This window comes from Strix aluco, chromosome 8 (assembly GCF_031877795.1).
Source record: "Strix aluco isolate bStrAlu1 chromosome 8, bStrAlu1.hap1, whole genome shotgun sequence".
NCBI lineage: Eukaryota > Metazoa > Chordata > Aves > Strigiformes > Strigidae > Strix > Strix aluco.
This window is the reverse complement of record NC_133938.1, coordinates 5,207,820-5,229,951: the sequence shown is the minus strand read 5'-3', so window position 1 is coordinate 5,229,951 and position 22,132 is coordinate 5,207,820. Positions and strand designations below refer to the sequence as shown.

The following is a 22,132-nucleotide window of genomic DNA, read 5'->3' as shown; positions in this document are numbered from 1 at the left end:
ATCACATCCCTATTTTAGAGCGGGGGAAGCAAAACCAGAGTCAAACATGACCTTGGCTGTGTGGAGGAGGTCTTGACCTGTGCAGAAATCCTGACTTTTATAGCCAATGTCAAGAAACCTTTCCTCTTCACCTTGACAAAAGCGCCCAGCTCAAGTGCCAGACTGCATCGCTTGCCGTGTGGTCCCTCAGGTGCCCCTTCAGCACCGTCCTCTTCCTCCCGCCGCTCCCCTTTTAGGGTCGTTTAGATGAGATGCTGGGGGATATGGTGTAGGGCAGAACTTTGTAGAGTAGGGCTGATGGTTGGACTCTATGATCCCAAGGGTCTTTTCCAACCTGAATGATTCTGGGATTCCTCGCATCCAAATGGAGCACCGGGAGTTCATGTTAATGCCAGGAATTTCCCTTCTATGTGTCATACAAGGAAGAAATGCTGCTTTTTTTGGTCATTTAAATCATCTCCTAAATTTAAGGAGTCTGTAAGTTGCAAAACTATGGCTAGCTTTCCACAGAGGCTGGAAAATGCTAAAAGCACCACTCTGACTACTGCAACCAATGTTTAACTTCTGAGTTTGTAAAATCCAGGATGAAATAACTGAAGGTCTTGGGCTGTAACAGTTCCCATCAGCTCATGTTATCAAAATTAAATATTTCTGAACTGGTACCATTCTAAACAAGGGATACAAGACATTTTCTGACTCAGGCTACTAAAGGAAAAACTAGACCTTAGAGGTGACTTGGAAGACAAATGGGAGCTGTGACACTCCCAAAGCCCCTGCTCCTGCATCCAACACCTGCCCTGCCTGGGGTCACAGGGAAGCCAAAGTGGGGCTGCAGAGATGCCAGACCTCTGGCCTGGCCATATCAGGGCTCTCCAATGGCTTGATGTGCATAATTTGGATTACTACAGCTGGAGCTTTGTTTGGAAAACACTGTTTTCTAAATGTAATTAATTGTCATCATTTGTCACAGACTGAGAACAAGGCCCTGTGTAGCGCTCAGCAGAACATAAGGATGCAGAGAAGCTCACAGTCCATCAGCACTGTCCTGGGAACTGTCTTTGACCTGATGAGGCAGAAAGTCACGCAGTAGCAATGTGCTTCTGGAGCTGTTAGTCTGGGATCTCCCTTTGGTGTTTCCTTCCTTTCCTCCTCCTGCCAAGCTCCAAAGTGAAAATATGGGATTGCAGTGTTTTTAAGGACAGGGAAGACTGAAGAGGAACAGATGTCCTTTCCAGGCCTTTAACCTTTTCAGGATGAAATGTCTGCAAGGACCTTTGGACAGGGGAGAGTTTGTGGTTGTTAAATAGCTTGTCCCATAATTGCAAATAAGGATCCAGTGGAAGCACAACTCCTCTGTACGAAGAACTTCTGAACTTCACGCCAAGAGGCAGAGCTCATTTTCAAGACGCGTGGTCACTCCTCAGCCTTCCCAGCCAAGGGGGGGACCACTCACCCACCCCCTTACAGAGCAAGAGACTCCACAAAGACACACAGATGACTGCTGGGGCTCTTCTTCACAAGGCATTTCTAATACAGGAGCTGGCCCCACCACTGGAAACAGGATTTCAACCCATTTTCAAAGTTGTTTATTCACACAGGGACAAAAACTATTTTCTCCCAACCAGGTTTTCTTGTGCCAGTCATTCAACATGTTCTATGTTCTTTTTCTTCCCTTTCTTATTACCTTTTCTGATAGTAAAGACGTTGCAGATGGGCATCAAACTGTGCAAAATGTAAATTATGATTGGGTAGAGTCAGAACATAAAAAATAAGTTATTTGGATGCATTTTTTTTCCTAAGGACCACAGCACATATGGCATGCTAAAAAAATGTCTCGTGTTCATTAAGGCTAAATGAGACAGGTTAGAGAATCATGGGCACCAAATGGAAAACTCGGGGAAAAAAAACACTGGCTGGCAACTCATTCTGCTGATAATATTTTTTGGATGTTTCCCTCCTGCCCTCTCTCCCTCTTTTTTTTTTTTTTTTAAACTGCAAGGACATTTTCGCAAATATTTCACAAATATCTGATGGCTGTTGCTTAGGAATCTGTCCTCCCCGCTGTGCCTTCCTCATTTGAAGGTCATAATCTTCAGTTCATGAAATCATAATTATCTTGCTAGCCAGTACCTCTGATGTCACAAATGGAGGATGATGATGACTTCAATGAAAAAAGCAGCAGTGGGAGAAAATGAACTCCTCAGCCACCAAGAGCTTGTTTTCCTCCCCAAAAAGATACAGCCGAGAAAAATATCAGCAGAATGATCTCCAAATAGACTATTTTCTGCGTGGTATCAGTGCTTCTTCCAGAATATGAGGGCAATTTCTGCCTTGTGCCAGTTTAACACAGACTTCCACTTTATTTTAACGCATAGCAGCTCTTATATTTAATGTAATAGCAAAATCTTGCTACTTCTTGGGGAGCTCATACAGAGACTTCAGAGTTCTTCTATAAAAATGAAACGAGCCTCCCTTTAACCCTTAGCAAAGCGAAATGGCCAAGATTCACCACAAGGTCACCTACACCTGAGGCTTCACTACCGCTGGATAATTTGACACTGTATCAAAAAATACAACAAATAAATGCTGTCTGTAAGATTAATAAAGTGTATTTAATGTGCAACTCTCCCTCTTGCTTGTTATTAAGCATCCCTGCCAGCCTAACTCACAAAATTCAGGGACTCTGAATAGTGGGGGACAACTTCTCTCCCCAAAAATGGGGGAGAAGAGAAGAGGGACCACAGTAGAGACGGGACATCCTGATGCATTTCCCCTGTCTGTATTCCTGGGATATCCCCGCCCTGCGGTACGGACCAGAAGACACATATGCCTCACTTAGACATTATTTAATTATTGGAAATACAACTAGAATGACGGCTCTGACTTTCCTCCAGGACAGACGCTCTGGGAACGCAATTCAGCACTTCTGAATGCCATTATTTTGAATAAAGCTATCAATGTTTCTCCTGAAGAGTTTGGAATACAAGTAGATTTCTATTGTCACTATAAATGCTAGCGTGTGTCTCTTGGGCATCAAATAAAATACATTTCAATGTTACTGCCTGCTTGAATGAGACATTAAAAGAGCTATATTCTGAATTCCTGCCATTTTATAAAAATATAAACTAATAGTGTGATGACATGGTTCTACTGTCTCTTCCAATTGCTGATTTCAGGCATTACCTTGCAATACATAGATGTGCAAAAGCAGCAGTGCACTGGGACCAACCTCCCATCTGGAAAATGCAATGGATTCTGCCACATGAATGAGAACAAAATATTTAATGCCAGAGGCTTGGAAAAACCTGAAATTCCCAAACTGTCACTGTGTTCCCTGCCACTTGGCACCAGTACTGGGCTGTGTAACTCAGGGGGGAATAGGTGGTAGCAACTGCATCCTCACACAAGAACTGTCTTCCAAAGGCATATCACAGCAACAGCATCCTCAACTTCCCGGCTGCAGATTTCAGTGGCAGAGGGGAGAACACGGGGGGAAACAAAAGCACAACAGCTGTAGTGCCACAGGCCCCTGGCCTAAGGAATATGTTGGGAGACTGACACGCACACCCACTATTCTCAATCATTAGAAACAACATATGGTGGGTTGGTGTTCGTGCTGCCTTTCTCTGCCTGCCCTGTTTCTGCTCAAGGTATAAGTAAATTAAGAGAGAGTCAGGCTGCACATGTGAGCAGAGCATCACAGAGAGCAGAACTGTATAGGGTCAGAACGATGCATAAATTCTTTATCAGGGTTATTTAAAATAACCACATCTTTATCAATTCTAAAAGCTCCAAAGGCACCGAAAAATTACCCTATTTTGTCTTTGTGTGGCCACAACCTTCTTGTGCTTTTTTCTATTCCCACTGCAGCAGATATGCCCCACTATCGCCATCGTTGTTCACAAACTCCCAAAGCAGAGAGCACAGGGCATAAAAGAGTAACATGGCATTTGCAAACAAGGTGACAATACCTGAGATGGCTCACCCATCCCCAAGAGCACCCCGCAAACTCTTTCTGTGTATTAATTATGACACAGAGAGGTACACATCAGCTTCTGATAGACGTTAAAACACACATTGCTCTCCTTGGGAGAGCCACATAGTGTCAGTCAAACACCCTGGCCCATGCAGGGTGGCCCACGGGTGCCCAGACATGGGAGATGAGTCCTGCAAAAGGCCTTTCACATGGGCTGCCCTGCAGCAGCCACAGCTGCCACCTGAGTATGGTGGGCAAAGACCAGTCTTGGAGCTGTGAGAGAAAACATGGGAACGGCATGGGATAGCAGTTCAGATAAAGGCACAAGCTCACAGCACTGCAAGGACATCAGCTGAGATAGATAGTTACTAACACAAGAGATCTGGAAGACAGCAGGACCAGGGCCCTGCTCCGGGAGGGTTACTGCGACGCATGCAGCCGTACACGTCATGCTGGGAACGCTGCTGCTTGCACGAGACACGCACAGGAAAAAAAGAACAAAAGTCTGTAATTCCACCTCTGTCAAAAGCAGGATTACAAATTTCTCCCACATTTAGGCTGCTTTTGATGTTGAGAAAGGTGACAGAAGAAATGAGATTCCTGACTTGGGGACGGCAACACCAGGCAACACTGCAATACGGACTCATCGCGAGAGCTCAGGAGAAATGGCACAGGAGTTGGTGTCACGGCTGTGGAGTTAACCTTTGTCACCTCTGTATTTAGCTGGCTGAGTTTCTCCCTTAATGAAGCAGTTTGATTTATGTATGAGTCATTTGCCTTCATAATAAATTTATTAAATGATCATCTTTTTTTCCCTCCAGATTTGTCACTTGAAACATGGTAATTGGTGTTTAAACCTGCAATGGCATGTCATCGAATGAGTTCAAACAACGTTACATGGTCCTTGCTCTCCGTATCGTAACGAAGCTTGGCTGTCAGCACTAACGTGGGGACAGGAGGACTCCAAAGATGAGGAAAAAAACCTGACATGAAGATGCTGTCTCAGAATGCTGATAGCCCTGGAACCTTCCCTCCTTTGGTGACACAAAACTTAAGAGCTGGGGAGAAGCCCAACTTGCACTGGTACCTGAAGTGGCAATCTGGGGATCAGCGTCGGCTTCAAAACATCATCTCAGTTCAGCAAAGTGCTTCAGCAAACAAGAAAACCAATGAAATCCAATGAGGACTAATTACAAGGTTAATGTTAGACATGTTCGAGTATGTTGCTGAATCAGATCCTAATCTCGCACTCTCTTGGCATCTCAAAACATAAAAAGAAGTTAAGACCATGCCAAGAATCCGCTATAAAAATAATTGCTTTTAGTTTAAAAAACTAAGTTATAAAATACCTATAGAGTTGCAATTGGTCTTACTTTCTCTGCAAGCATCATTTTACATTAGATCATTGTTTTTCATTTACAATTTGAATCAAAAAAGTACTTCTGCTTTAATTAGTTTTATAAATTTGCTGAGCTAAATGAATACAGTAGTAAAATCAAAACTACAGAAAATGTGCGTAATCTGAGCAGGCTGTATTACTTGTGGAACAAATTGTAAATCTACTGCTTAATTAAAATTATTTGAAATGCTAAGATGTGAAAACTCTGAATTATGCTGCCATACAAAACCTATAGCTCATCTTAATAAATTACGATAGCCTCAGCTACAAAATTTTGTCATTTGGAAGGTTTCCATCTATACATGTAAATTTTTTCCCATGTTATACATATACTTTTAGGACCTCATTTGCATCCTGATTTGATCAATGATTGCATAAAACGGCACTTGGGCTTCTGCTTGGAACTGCAATGACTGAAAAAGTAATACACTCAGAAGGCATGACATTTTAAAACACAGCTTGCAAGGTGTTGATGCGTTAGCCCATTTAACTCCTGAGTCCTGAAGGCTCCCTCAAGTTTAGCCAAGAGGAACGGCAACCCGCAACGCTGCAGCACAGCTCGCCAGCACTACCCGCAAAGGGTGGCTTTGCCAAAGAGCCAAGCATCCTTCAAAGCACATCACTGCCTCACCCTGTGGGTGATGAAGCCAGCGTTTTGCCACATTTTCGCAAGGACCGCAGTCCAGATGTAAGCCTTTCTTCCCCAGAATATCACAGGCTGCCAAAGAGATGAAACCCTTTGCCCCAGAAGCAGTCTGCAGAAAAAGCCGAATGTGTGTCATGCTGCAGACGGCTTCTGATGCCCTGAACCACACCTACAACTTTGCTGGAAGGTTTCTGCAGATGATCTGCTCTGGAGAAATTAGTTGGTGTGCAAAGATGAGCAGTCCTACATGGCCAAGGCTTTAGACAGAGAGAGGAAGAGTTTTAAATTCATTCTGCAACACTAACTGGAGACTTTTCTTCTAGATGATAATCTTAGTTTTCTCAAAACCCATTATAATCAAAGTATAACTTAAACCACACTTCTCTTTCCTTGCAATGGCTCAGTGACAAAGCACTGTGAGTGGCAGAGATTGACAGTGTTTGATTTCAGCTTCCAGGGCATTAATAATTATGTGAAATTACTCTTATAAGCAGGGTTTCCTTGCCCACTGACTACTCTGTAGATTGCTAAGACAAAACCTACCCAGAAATACAGAAATTGTATTTCTGTACAGCTCTGTCAGCTGGCCACATCACTATAAACATATTTCCTTCTCCTTGTGTTTCTCAGTAGGAAAAAAACCAAATCCTAAATTGAATACATCTTAGGAATTTCAATTTAATTAAGAGGATGGCAAGAGGAGATAAAAGCAGGATGGTGTTTATTATCATAATAGATTTCTATCTGCACTGCACTGATACACCTGTGCCCGTGTATTGATATGTTCTAGTGGAAAAAACCTGTGCAATCTGTACTATGTCATAGAGGGCATCAGTATCACACGTACCTGTTTGGAACTGAGCAAAGGAGACAAAAATCTCACTCTGTGCTGCAGGAAAGGGAACAGATGGTGCAAAAATTCACACACACACACAAATTCACACTTTTTTATGACACAAGGTTACTAGCAAGATCCTTCCATGCTTATGCGTAAAAGGATTACAGCTAGAGTTAGTCATTCTGGATTAGCCACTAAAATTGAGGTGTGGAAGGACTCCAGCAGGTGAGAAGTTGAGTGGTGGAACAAGGGATCAGCTGAGAACTGCAGCCGTGGAGCACAGAGCGAGCCACACAGAATTACAGAATCACAGAATGATCTAGGTTGGAAAAGACCTTGAAGATCCTCCACAGTCCAACCATGAACCTCACACTGACCGTTCCCAACTCCACCAGATCCCTCAGCGCTGGGTCAACCCGACTCTTCAACCCCTCCAGGGATGGGGACTCCCCCCCTGCCCTGGGCAGCCCATTCCAACGCCCAACAACCCCTTCTGCAAAGAAATACTTCCTAAGAGCCAGTCTGACCCTGCCCTGGCGCAGCTTGAGGCCATTCCCTCTTGTCCTGGCACTTGTTCCTTGGTTCAAGAGACTCATCCCCCCTCTCTGCACCCTCCTTTCAGGGAGTTGTAGAGGGCGATGAGGTCTCCCCTCAGCCTCCTCTTCTCCAGACTAAACCCCCCCAGTTCCCTCAGCCGCTCCCCATCAGACCTGTGCTCCAGACCCTGCACCAGCTCCGTTGCCCTTCTCTGGACACGCTCGAGTCATTCAATGGCCTTTTTGGAGTGAGGGGCCCAAAACTGAACCCAGTCACAAGGTGCAGCCTCACCAGTGCTGAGTACAGGGGTAAGATCCCTTCCCTGTCCCTGCTGGCCACGCTATTGCTGATACAAGCCAGGATGCCATTGGCCTTCTTGGCCACCTGAGCACACTGCTGGCTCATGTTCAGCAGGCTATCAATCAACACCCCCAGGTCCCTCTCTGACACACACGCTCTCTGCGCAAGCTCAGAGACTGGCTCTTCTCTTCACATGGCTGCTGAGCTCTTCCATGCACAGCTCCACCCATTCCCACAAATCCCACAGAGCTGGCTGTTGGTACCCAACATGGCCCAAATGGCAACACAGTGTCTGCAAACACAGAGTCCTGCGTGTTATATTTAAGAACATATATGCAGATGGTTCTCTAGAAAGCACACTCTATAAATAAAACATGTTTAATAACCCAAGCAAACCAAACAAAATAAATAAACCATGCTACTGAATTGCAACTTCCTCTGCAGAAGAATCTGCAAAGCACTTTCTGGGGTTTGCAAAGTGCCGGCTTGCAAAACATTTTGCATGATACAGTCCTATTTCTTAAAGGGCTGCGAAGGTCTGCAAGGTGCATCAGCTACAAACTCCCTGCTGTGCAGCTCTCCTGCTCTGAACCAGTACAAACCAAACCAACTCAAACGTCAGCTTGAGTCAGTGCTCAATTTTATAACTGCAAGTTCTAATTTATTAGAAAACAGTAACTATGACTTTATTTTCCTGCTGTTGGGAGTCAGCGAAGTCCTTGTGAGCTTAGTAACGCTGCGCCAACTTGTACCAGCTCAGTGTCCAGCCTGGCAGATTCCCCACAGACCAAGCCCTGTGTGCTGAGTGGTGGTCCTACAGTATCACAGCTTACTTCTGAAGACACTTCTTTTACCTGCAGAGTGGGGTAATGGGAATGACACTGAGGTCTCAGCTTATTCCAGGTTTATTTCCAGCTCTCAGATGAAGGGGTCAAGCCAACCCGACCTGTGCTGATGCTGGAAGGAGTTTGGCAGCAGTCCTGTTCCTGCTCCTGCTGCAAGGATAAGGCTGAGAGATGGGGTGCAGGGGAGAAATGTCCCGTCCCAGCCAGCCTGGAGGGAGATGGCCCCTTGGGAGGCAGCGTGGATGCAGTCTGCTGAAAAATGCTGTGAAACTGCTCTAATAAAACTCCGTAGCTGCCTCTGCAAAGGAGCTTGTCCACTTCAACTACTCTATGTGGGTGGGGGGGCTCATTCCTATAGGAAGGGTTAGCAGGATTAAACCCAGGCTTGTCTGAGGTGGTTTCCAAAGTCAATTTGTTGTTCTTCTCTGCCTTTTTATTCTCTGCGTAAAGCTGAGCATGCAGAAGGAGAACCAAATCCAATTCAGCACCAACTAATTTTTCTCAGGACAGAAGCTCCCTTCCATTAAAAAAAAAAAAAATCCTCTGTATTTCCATACATGCTGCAATCTGGTGAATTACCAGAATGTATTATTTATATAAAGCCTCCTGCTTTGGAGAGATCCATAATTGTTGGCTTCCTTGCTACGTGCTACAACACAGCTTGCCTTGTTTCACAGCCAGAAGTGCTGCTGTATCTTTTTGTCTTCCTCTCCCCAGCAACTCGGCTATTCTTTTGAGACATACTGTAAGTGTCAACAGGTGGGATGGGGCATTAGGAGGTAGAGGCTGCCACATTACTACAAAGGACCATCTGGGCACGATGTGCAGGCACAGAATGCAGAATGCACAGCCAACTAGACTGGAACATCTGTCTGCCTCCAGCCTCTTCACCTATGGTAAAGGTTACATACCATCACGGTGCCAGCTGTGTCAGGTACTAGTTTGGGGTTTTTTTTAAAAAAAAACAACACAACAAAAAAACCCCAGCAGTAGCCCCTGGGGACATCCTTTGGGCAACTTTGTACATTTTAAAAATACAAAATTCCGCTTAATTCAAAGCAGAAGTGTCCTCCCACTTGTCCCCATACAGGAAATCTTAGCAGCACCTATCAGGTATGTGTTGACTTGGTGAGTCTCTGCCATGCAGGTGCAGGACCCCACTCCACATGAGAACAGTCAATAGTATGTGCTTTGCCTGCATAAAACTTGGGATTATACAGGCAGCCAAATAACTTTCAGCCAGATTTCCCAACGATATTATTGAAGCAGGGAGCTTAAAACTATTAACATGCTATCAATCACGCACTTACAAACCCACAGAGTAACTCATGGACAACAATTTCCCCTCTATTCCTGATGGATTTTACTATAAACAAACAAAAGCGTTCCCATCCTGCACTTTCCCTTTCCGATACTGTTGCCAACTCTGACATTTTTTATATTCCTTTTAGTAAACCAGTGCCAAAAATCTCCCTATCTTTAACAGCAACCAAAGCAGCAGCTACTGAGGACTCCTGCAATCCTCAATCCATCACCGCAACAGGTGAACCAAATCCCAGAACTTTCAAACAATTCCTTTGGCTAAATCTCAGAGTTTCATCTCTCTTGGCTTTTCAAAACTGCACCATGACATTACATTCCTGAGGCAGTTTGAGCTCAGCAGTCCCGTGGATGCTGCCCGGCTGCCAACGCAGGAGGCTGAGCCATGTGAGGCACAGAGGTGTTTCCCAGCTGGCATCTGAAGAGGAGAAAGATGGAAAGCTGTCCCCTTACCTATCCAGTCTAACATAACCTGGGGATTTTGGTCCGTTTTGTTTGTTTGAACATAGTGCTTTTTTAACATGTTTTGTTAATACTTTATGTTTGTTTAGGAAATATTCAGTAGGATGTACCACCTAAGGAAATGGGACCTTCATCTCAGGTGTGTCCAAATCACAGAGCCACCCTTGAAATGTGGCTCCTCTCCAAGTGACATTTTTTGATTCCCAAAAACTGGACTTTGTCATTTTTTATGAAGCTTTGTGATGCCCATTTGTAATTTCTCTGCCTCTCCAGGCTTCCTCCCTATTCCTCATACCCAAACAAGCTTGCTCACTGAATGACACCAATGCGGCTGGCACCGCAGCACTCACACCCTGCAAGGCACCACTTTCCAGGGTTTGTTTTTTACACCAGCCACTGGTAAACGAGGCTCGTGTGACAGACCACTGGCTGGATAATGAGTTCATTCTCCAGACCCACCGAGAGCAAGGTACTTTCCTGGCCCATCTGTTCGCTGAGCTCCTCACGGCATGGCTCCAGGAATGCTGTTTCTGAAGACAGCAGCAAACACCCAGCAGACCGCTGATGTGCAATAGACCCCGGTTTGATGGCCTCTGTAACACACAGTGCAAAGCTTTCTCAGCCGAAAAATGGAAAGAGACAGAGCACTGGGATTACTTCAGAGTCATTGCTGGAAATTCTTAAACTGGAAAAAAAAAAATCAGAGGGGAAGAAAGCCTCCAGAAGGCTAAAACAAATCTTCTAGCACAGAAATCACACAGGCACAGTGCTCTTCCTCAGCCACCTCTATTTCCTCCGCATTCTCTAAGAGAAATAAAAGCTCCAGGAAAGTCACAGGTCTGTAAACAGAAGCGGTCAGAAAGTCAGAGTGAAGATCTAGAGAGACTAGAACAAGAAATGACACTTAAAATACCAAGCCAGGAAGTGTATCCAACCTTGACTGAAACTCTGGCACACCTGACCTCAAAAAAGAAAAGAAAAAAAAAAAATAGTTGAAAAGCTTATATACTATCTGCAAATATTTTTAGAGGCAAGGAAAATTGGTACCTTCTTCAATTTGGTGAAGGGATGAATAAAAAGTGATGGGGGGTGTTATACTTTAGTGGTGAGTAGTTCAACGAAGATAAAGCAGGCTCTCTAGTATAGCATATTCTCAGTACAAAAATGTGGCAACGGATGACTCTGACAAACGTCATATTTAAAACTACATTTTTAAATATTTAAAAAATGTTGTGTATGTTCTTAAACAGTGTCCCACAGAACTCACTGTTATTTGATAGGAACAAGGTGCAGATGTAAGTGATTCATTAACAATTGAGGCTGATGCAGGTCAGGAGAACATCCTCACTCACATCCAAGGGGGCTTTTTAACAATGAACTCTCATGGTTAGGGTTGGGATATGAGCCAACTATTAGTAGACAGAGCTTGCTCCAGGTGAATCCTTCCACAGCTGCCTATTGTCCCATATCACATTGATTTTTCTGACACACATAGCACTATCCATATAGAAACAGGACCAAATACACCATAGGTGCAATCCAGTATGGGAAATCCTATTTGGTTGTGCAATTACATTACTATCTTCTCCCTGACTGTACTAATGTCTGAATTAAACTGTAATATCTCATGACTGGAACCTTTCTTTAATTCATGCTGAAGGGTCCTCACACAATCTGTGGCACTGAACAAAGTAGTAAATTCACCTCAACATCTTTATGCTTTCCCATAGTCTTTAAATCATTCATACCCAGACTTTCTGTGTGTTCTGGATTGGACAGAAATGCTTCTAGCTCATAACTTTTCCATTAATGCTTTTGAGGAATGAACTCTTTAAAGAGAAAGCTCTGTTCTTTAATCATCGGGAAAAAGAGCAATGCCCATGCTTCACTGCTGCAGGATGAGCCCTGAGAAGCCCCTGGGCTCTGAGCCATCTTGGAGCAAGGTCCCTCTGAACACTGGCAGAAATCAGGCCCTAAACACATCCCTAGTGAAGAGCGCACACTGCAAACGTATGACTCATGCAAGGCATGGCAAGGAAGGGCTAATGGTTCTTAGGATGACCTTCCCCTGTACAGGCAAAGAAGATGTTAGGCAAACTCTCCCGTCTGTCATGGGATGTGCTTCTGTGAATGAAACTCTCCAAATATGCTTCCCTGTAACACATGATGCAATTATACTCCAAGATTTGATAAAAATTGGAAAACAAGTTTGAGAACAGGCTCCACTGCATCATCTGAAGAAGCTAAGCAGGGTGAACAACAGAGCTGCACAGTAGGAAATCAAAGACTTCACTGCACTGCAACTAACTTGTGAGACATCTCCCAACAATAGCTTCATTGAGAAACAGCATGCCAAGGGCTCACAGGTAAAAACCGCTACTGAATACAGCAAAACTCATTAAAAAAACATTAAGGGGTTTGGCTTAAACATGCAGAGTTCTGTAAAATTCAGAGAAAGACCTTCCTTAGTAAGGACCCCATACACGAAGACACTGCAGCCTTTACGACATCGATGACATTGACTGTCTTCCTCTTTTGACAACTGTCCTTTTCTCCACGAACTCTTTTTCCTCCGTGGGTTTAACTCAGAGCTCTAAGGTCCCCATAATCATTGCTACAGAGGCTGATAGAAGAACCCCACAGGGGTTTGCTGTTTTGTGAAATCCCCAAGCTAAACTTCATCAAACATATTTAGCAATGACACAAAGCAGACCTGCAGACCTTTTCTCTCTTCATGGTGGCTGCACTGGCACCTTTGGAGTCACCTTCCATCACTCTGACCATGAACTACCCAACATGACTGACAGCTCTGTTTCCTCTCCCAGGGAGCTTCTGGAAAAGGGACTCTGGGGAATCCACTTCCAAAGTGTGACAGGAAGGTATAGGACATACAACTGGATAACCTAGAAATGCCCTACCATTCCTCTGCTTCTACAGCCACTGTTACTTCAGGATGCTGATAGTAACTTCTGATGCAGTTCACCCATTTTGCAATTGCAAGGATGAACTGCATCTAACCTCCTCTCCCCAGTAAATCAAGCAACATGTGCAGGCAGCAGTGCCTTCTCTGGTTCCTGCAGAGACTCGGGATGCCCTTCCCTGGCACAGCTCTGGGACTTGTTCTCAGCAGCAGAAGGGGAATGGAGTCTGGATGGTCCTCGCTGGAAAGATTTAGGTGGACACTTGGACAGACACACTGCTCTCACCAACAGCTGACAGTGGCAGGGTCCACGAGACAAACCTTCTCCTTTGGAGACTCCTGTACCCTGTGTGCCTGGGAGAAGGGGCTGTGCCACCAGCTGAGATGTCAACAGCTGACTGCAAATTTCTTCAAAATTCTTATGGTTCCTTTGACTACATATGACTTAAAACTCTTGTAGGGGCAAGGAGCATTTTGCTGAAAGCACAAACTTGCTTTTGAAACAACAGAATATTGCAAGCAAATAGGAGCATGGTACAATGGCATGCTGCTAGTCTGTATATTGTTTCCTTAGATGCTCCAAATTTCTGGCTTGAGGCCAGTCTCTCAAACCCACTGGGGTCTCCCCAGTCCTACATGTTACCACAGGTTTCTCCCTACTTCTGAAACTGCTCTGAGATGGTTTGTCCTCCCTCAGTGCTCTCCAGCTCCCCTCTTCCCAGCTGCTCACAGCTTCTGCCTCCAGCCTCTGACCTTTCGATGGCTACCTGGGAAATCCCAAATTGAGTAAGAGACTTTTTACAGCAAACAGTTTACATATGATTAATTCTTCCTGTAGACCTCAAAAAAAACCCCTTCCTGATTAACAAAGGTCACTGAATCTCAAAAGTTTACTGCAAACAATTCAGACACATTACAGCTCTCCTCTAAAAAATGAAATAAAAGAAAAACTGGTTTTATCTGGGAAAAATAGATGTGGTTGAAGGCAAGAAGCTGGCCAGATACAAACTGAGTAACTGATGGAAGAGCATCTGTGTGTTAACACCACCAGCAACTTGACCTTATAAAATGGAGAGGGACAGGGCAAGACCTTCTGCCACAGCAACCCCCAGTCACAGAGAAAAAAATATATATCCTAACAGTGAGCACTGCCTGGAGCTCCTGTTGGAGTTGCTTGGTAGTAGGATATTCTCTGTGTGCTTTGAGGTTGCACTTTTCCTTCATAGGTGTCAAAACACTTTGCAGAGGTACGACATGACATTATCTTCATTTTACAGACAAGGGAACTGAGAGGCGGTGACGGGAAGTTATTTTCTCAAGATGAGATAGTGGGTCATCAGCAAAGTTAGAACCATGGTCCTTAACCACTCCAGCATCACTGCCACCCTCCACTGCCTCCTCAGGGAAGACAAGGTTTAAAAGTGTCAGTGATTTTCATTGTAGGTGCTGTGCCTCGGAGCACACCAGGACTTTTCAGTGGTGACAAACGGTGGCAGTGTCAAATAAAGCACAGCACCTAGGGCTTCCAGCTAGGCTGGCCTACCAAAAAGCCCTGGTGGCACAGATATTATCCTTCTGCAGAGCAGGTGCTCCTCAGGCAGGGATGTTCCAGCCCTCAATGGGTTTTGCAGCTCTCGCGGACCAGCAGAAGGAGCAGCAACCTCCTTTACCAAGAGGAGCGTATGAAAATATTAAGAGGGAATCCTCAATCATCTTCCCTCATGTTCCCATCATACCTTTCTCTATTAGGGAGCTGTGACTTTGCTAACCTGACTGATCCATAATTCATAACTATTATCCATGCTCAATAATTACAATGTTAATATTTTGGTAATTTAAAAGTACCTTTCTCCAGCAGAGTTCAGCCTGTACCACTGACTAGTGAACAATTTACGTGTTTATGAACAAAACTGTGTTCTCTCCTCTTTCTTTTCTTCCCCAATTCACACCTTCAAAATGTTTTCAAAATGTTGGGGAAAAGAGGAATTTTAAGAGGAAATCTCATTACTTTAAGGCCAAATTTAAAAATGATGAAATGTATAATGCCCGATCTATCAAAGCCAACTCTGCAGACAGATGCACTAAAAGCCCTTCACTTTCTAATCACTAATAGGTAACACTATCAAATTCAGCCCTACACTCTATTAGAATTGCAGTAGAAGAGCACTTTGTGTAATATCCAAAGACAGCTTACCAAATACTATTCACTTGGCCCAAAGACCAAATATGTTAACAATTTGAAAGCTTCCTTAAACAATGTGCTTTATCAATATGCTCAAAGAAGTAAATAAAAATACCTAAACAGAACTTTTGTAGATAAAAAAAAAAAAACAACCCACCACAAAATCCCAACTTGTGTTCAGCCAGAGGACTCGGACTTTTTCACAGTGTAGGCACTGATTTGTAAACGACCCATGGCTGTGTTTTCACCCTGGCTGCAAAGCCCATCATCTCCCAGTTGCAAACCCCAGGAACCATTTCCATGCCTATTCACCCTTCCTTCTGACCACATGTATTTCAGGATTGTTCATAGCAGGGTTTTTTACGTCCTCATCTCCTATTTCCTCATTTTCCCACCAGTCTCCTAAGCACCACAAACGCACAGTGTTGGCAGGGAAGCCATGAACTTCATTCAGCCTCCTCTCTCGGTTGTGTTTTGCTGCTTTCTCCTCCTTCAAGGCATGGACAAGCAGAGACACTAAGCATCTGCAACCAGGTCCAGTGTTCATGCCCTCTCTTTTCCTATTATTGTCAACCTCAAACTTCAGATTTTCTAAGGTTTTCTTGCTCTCCAGAGTAAATGTCACTGAGAGCGTGCTGCTGTAAAACACCCAGAGATTTAGCAGAATCGCCCACCTGCAGGCAGCAGCAGCAGAGTTTTGACGAGGGGTTGTAGCAAACATCGAATTTACACATATACAGAGACAGTGCGCACTGGTGACAAGTAGTACAAAGGCTTATTTGATGCGAAGACAGAATGACTGCATTGCTCATGTCAAAAAAAGATCAGTGGAAATGTAACAACAGACCATTCTGCATGCTATACACACCACATAAAGCACAAAAAACTACTCTTTATCTTTCCTCCGCTTTTTTAGCCTGGTTTCCTGGAAAAAAAAAACCAAGAGACATGCAATTGTTCTGTCAGTCATCGCTTCCCCAAATAACTTTTGAACCTGTTGGCTGATCTCAGGTTTGACAGATAGGCAGAGGTCTCAAAGGGATTACATTCCTACTAGATGCGTGAAAATAATAGAGACTCAAACTAGTGCCTTTACTGAACTCACCTCTGCGCCGTGCCTTACTCTGGTCTGTACCTCAGGGGTACCAATTAGACCACGAGCCAGAGCAGCTCTGCGGATAAGGGAACAGCTGGGGAAATGCTTACTTATATCATCAGACAATGCACACAGGAAAAATAATGTTGTGAATGCTCCAACCACAGGACACGCTGAGATGAGGGCTCCTGCCTTCTCAGATCCATCCTCCTCCAAGCACAGAAATTCAGAGTGGAATCCAGAAACGCCAGTGCCGGCAGCCTGATCAGCCGACCTTGGCATCTTTGGCGCTTACTTTGTTCTCAAAACTGAAGTCACTTATAACATTCGCAGAATCCTGTGTGATGTTAGTGTTAACGCCCCAAGAATTGCCCTGTTTCCCCAACGCACAACAATAAAAGGCATTATCTTCCTCAACCTCCCCCTGCTGCCCCCTCGGAGCTGCAAACATGAATGCATCCTCTGAGCTACGCAAGCACAGGTGCAGTTTCTTGCTGGTATTACAAAAAAAAAAAAAAATAGAGAAGCATTGCCTGGCAAAGAGTAAGCTTTCTATTCAGTTTTAAGGGGATACGTATGACAGGGAAGCTACAGGACTCTCGTTCTAATAGCCAATGCTGCTAATTAAAGCTGTTTTGGAAGATCTGCAGTAGCATATAAATCACCCCACTATATGCTATAAATAAGAGGCAGATACTGAATTGAATAGCTCCCATTTGTCAACTGAATGAAGAGATTTGATTGTGCCTTTTTGAATAATAAATCCAGACATACCTAGCAGGGCACTGAGAGCTGATAGAAGTGTCTCTTCTATCAAACAACAATGATTATATTACGGGGTATGCATTATGGGGGATCATCCATTTCTCTTGTTTTCTCATTTATCGTTGACATCCTCCCTCCCAGATGAAACATTTTGCTCCGTACAGCGTGTATTCATGCGAAGATCTCAGAAGTGCGGCAGCAGCGAACACTACTGAGTCTTCTGATGCGATGTGCACCTACTAGGATGTATCACAGAGCAGAAGGAAGATCTGTAGAGAAACTGAGGTGTTGCAGCCTAAATACACAAGTTTTTCTTCTTACCCTTTTTCGCATAGAACTTCCAAAGGACACTCAAAATGCACTGGGTCTCAGACAGAAGAGAGTCACACAGTTCCTACTGGCAATGGATATCCATTTATACGAAACAATGCAGAGAAACCAAGCTAAATTCCTTAAGATCATCTTATAACATCACTGAACAATGGAAACCCCAAAAGGCACCCATGCACAAGCAACAGATTTGCAATAATAACAACAACAATAATAATACAACAAAGTTACCTCACTCCTGTGTAGTAAGCTCTTTTCAACCATGAACACTAGATCCCACTCACAGCCACCATGACTTTCTCACTGTAAAAAACAAACAAATGGGCACCAATTAGGAAATGGCATTTATTAATGCTAAGTTCAGAGTAGCTTCAAATCTTGAACACAGACTCATAAAAAAGGAGATTTAGGATTCCCTGTCACACGGAAGGCTGCAGAAGGTTAATTGAGTTCACTGTAGAGGTATCATTACCTCTATAACATATCTAAGGAAAAAAGCGCTGCAGTCGGGTTATGAAGACAGACTTATTTTAAGCCTTTAAAACTGTTTGTTAAATTTTTGCCCTCTAACACAATGATGATTCGTTGCTTTGCCCCCAGAACCCTCTGCAACTGAACAGCAACTTTCACAGCATCCCCTCGACCAGTGGGTTTTGCAACCTCCCACACACAGATGCTCTCATCCCACACACCAGCAGACGTGAGACGCAGGTGAGCCATGACCTCTGGCACCCGTTCCCATTTTCCTAAAGGAAACACATCCTCTGGGACTGACCACGAGATTTAGTGTAGGCTCTTCTCTCCCCTGCTGAGGAAGCAACTGCTGGCTGGAAGCCAGTGAAACGAGCCCAAGGGGCTACAAAGAGCTTCCTGGGGGCTGTGCCTTTACCTGCTCTTCTGCTAGGGCTTAAAGTGGGGAGAAAAAAGGTGGAAGTCTTCCCATCTAGGGCCCCTCGTCCCCCTGCCCCCCTTCCAAAATGGCAGCAACTGCCTACAGTCCTTTCAATATCACTAAGATAAACAGCATCCTTCTTCTGGCCTGCTCCGGGTAGTAAAGCTGTGACCTAGGTGTACTTATTTTATCAACAATAACAGTAAACTGGGATTATTTTATTATTTTGGGGTTATGTTTGCCAATAAAAAGGAAAAGACAGTGCTAGGCTGAAAAAATTTGATGGCTACACATTGATTTTGAAATCCCAGCCCTGCTGCCTGCATCCTGAAGTGCTTGCCTTGCTGTCTGTCCTCCCCTTGCTTGCGCTTGCTTGAGCTCCTGAGTCTAAATAATGTTCTAGGCACTCCAAGTCAGGCCATGGCTTGCATGTCACTAGCTCTGCAAAGACTTTGCAGTCCCTGGTTAGTGCCTGATGGTGATACAAAAGCTACTGCAGAGCAGTTCACAGCACACACAAAGCACAAATGGTGCTTTCCTCACTCAAGCAAGCAGATGGGACTGAGCACAAAGAGGATAAAATACCATTTTAACAAAATCAGTTTGTTCAGATGACCTGAACTTGAAATTAAGGTGTTAAAATCCAAGACAAAGAGGATTTCTGATTGGCAGTCAGTGATGTCATATCTGTGCCATTACAGAAGTAATTCATGTGGCTGCCTTTAAAAAGAAATAATTCCCTCTCTGATTCAGCAATAAGACATTGTAGACAGCCCATTTGCAGGGGATTACATGGCACTTCTCAGGTAGTTAAAGTCACTGAGCCTTTTGACCTTGTGCCTCCTAACACTGCTGGAGGCATAATCACATAGGAATGCACTGCTTACCATGTGTGTCTTATTGCTTAAATAAAGTCTGGCCATCCAGCAACCCGAGCTGCGGACCTCAGGCTCATTTTCTATGAATTATTATGAGAAAACAACATGAATGTAATAAACAGCACTATTAATTAGTTTATTATATCATTTCAGGGATGGACTGCACAGACTAAGAAACATTAGAGGAAGGCTGTGCCAGGCCAGAATAAAAGCATTTCTCAGGTCATTGCCTTAAACACAGATATTTTATGCTACTGTGATGCTTACACAAGACAAGTAAATCTTTGCACCTTGCAGTCTTGAAGTCACTAGAACTAATCATCTCGCCAGATGAGATCCTAGATTGCTCACTGTCATAATGTTTGGCATATAATGAACATGAGGCAAGGTGAAAATTGATATCAAGACCATTTCTAAGAGCTAAAAAGTTAACACCTAAACTGGAAATCAATATATGCTCTAAGTATTGATCAGCAGAACAGAAATCTTCAGGTTTTTGCCTCTGCTGAGTGAATACTGCTGTAGGTTGAGTTAAAGTCCATGGAAACACCCTACTTTTAACAGTTATTAAAAAAAAACAAACCACAAAGCAACCCAACCGTATGCTTTATGGAAGGATTGCCTAACTCTACCACAACCATGTGCATCTGTGCAGAACAACCAGGAACACGCTAAGCCAGAAGTCAGCAGTGACTTTTTTAAAGACTCTTAGTTTTTGAAGTCATGCTTGCCTCCTGAAGACAAACAGCAAAGACCGGAAGAAACCACAGCTGAGGAGCACCATCTTTGAGGAGGATGGTCTTTGGTACGTGCATAGGAAAGGCAGGTCACCACAGGGTGATGGAGCACAAGACAAAGATTTTGAGCTTGCTCAGTACGTGGAAGCCCAGATCTCGTCTCTGCAATGCAGTGCACAGGCCTTCTTACTGTTTTGCTTGTAGCACTGCACGACAGCAACGATACTGATTTGGGGAGCAAAGAGGATCTCCACACAGTGTTCTGCTGCATGGTGGGGACATACCTCCTTGGGTCAATACTAGGTGAAGAGCAGCTGCAAAATATGTCATCGCATGCTGTATATCTGCTCAAAGCAAGCTTTTCGGACTCACTGATGGATGAAATAGCTGTGAAAAACAAACGTCTTATTGTTTGAGTCCTCCAGCCTGCAAGGAAGCAGGAATTTCTGTGCGCTCCATCAAAGAAACACTTGACCCTATCTGATCAATTCCTCCTCCTAATTATTACACACTGAAAGACCTGAATTTCTGCTAAGTTTCTCAGGTGAAAAAGGGGCAAGAATCTCTCAGGAAAGGTTAGAAAAGCTGTACATCTCTAAATATTTGTTGGTCTGCATTCCTTTAACTTTGCATGATTAAATACAGCCTGCTTCTGTTCTTCCACTTTATCCTCCGGGGAAATTTATCATCAAAATTATTGTACAGCATTCATTACTCTAGCCTCATTTAAAACCTTGCCCTACTTATTATTTAGGCTGCAAAAAAAAATGTTGCTTTGTATAGTATTTCCTATAATAGTCTCAATCATTACATTTAAAAGATTGCTGTAAGGCAGCTTAGCCTGCATTAGAGAAAAATAAAGTGGAATTCCATAGTTAAGTGTTACAGTTTTTATTCAGCTTTTGTTTCCCAAATCATAACAATGCAATGTTTCAATTCCTTAAAAGACTCTCGCTGCTAATTAGCAACATTCAGGACTTCAGTCCCTGGCTTTGAAAGGGACATCCAGTAGCAATTTTCTGGCTTAAAAGGTAGAGGGGAAAGGCAGAGAGGTGGGAAGGGAAGGCAGGCAGGAGGCTCCATCAGTTCAGAGGTTCAGTGGTCTTTTAAATCAGTGGTGCAGGGAACACACTCAGCTGCGACAGTCGGAGCAGCAGGCAAAGCAAAGAAATGATATTTTCTTCACTCATTCAAAATTTCCGTTTAGGACAAAGACAGACATGGCTATTTAAAAGAAACAGGATGCGGTGTCTAAAGGAGGGGAGAAAATATAACTTAAATCCCAGTAGTAATTTGGGAATTGTTCATACTGATACGTAAAGCCTCTTAATTTGGGTTCTTTCACTAATGGGACTACTCTGATGTTGAGTGCCATTGCGGATTTTTTAGATAATACTATGTATGTGTGCGCCTAACCCTTCTGTACTTCTGATAAAGGATCATTAATTGGAATATGAAGTCACTGGCACAGTTTTTCCTACATGCAGACCCTCCTGGGGAGGTTATCAGCGTGAGGTCACCTCTTCACCCATTAGCAGCCCCAACAAGATCTCCTACATGGACTGCAGAACTGAAGACTCCCGTATTTCTGGTCTGACCATAGCAAATTCAATCAGAAACCACAGGGTGAGCAACAGCCATACACTGACACTGAACATTTTCTGGATGTTGGGTCACGTATTCATTGTCTAGGTTGTTTTTGACCTTCCCCACTGCCTTCCCTGGATTTGACCAACCTCAGTGGCTTTTTGCTCCCCACAAACCTGGCCACTCCTCCACCTCTTTTCCATCCCGGATTAAAGACCTGATATAGGACTTCGGAACATACAAAGAACCCCCGGTTTAACTCTCTGCAACGGTGAAAATTGCCTGGTTATACCTAATCTTTGCTTCAGGTTTTGATTCACAACTATACTTTTCCCTTTCACCCATCTACCTTGTCTTTTTGACTGCTTTCTATGAGAGGCCTTGCTAAAGACCTTTCAATATCGTAAATAAATGAGATAAGC

The 22,132-nt window shown here is 43.9% G+C and overlaps 1 protein-coding gene across 9 annotated transcripts in view; it reads right to left on the bottom strand.

Annotated features, from left to right (window-relative positions):
* The window catches only part of DAB1 (DAB adaptor protein 1), a 475,330-nt gene that overhangs the window by 228,738 nt on the left and 224,460 nt on the right, over positions 1–22,132 (bottom strand). For all 9 annotated transcript variants that reach the window (XM_074831919.1, XM_074831918.1, XM_074831927.1 and 6 more), the window contains exon 2: positions 17,848–17,919. The gene's annotated coding sequence lies outside the window, so the exon portion shown is untranslated. The remainder of the gene's footprint in view (positions 1–17,847; positions 17,920–22,132) is intronic.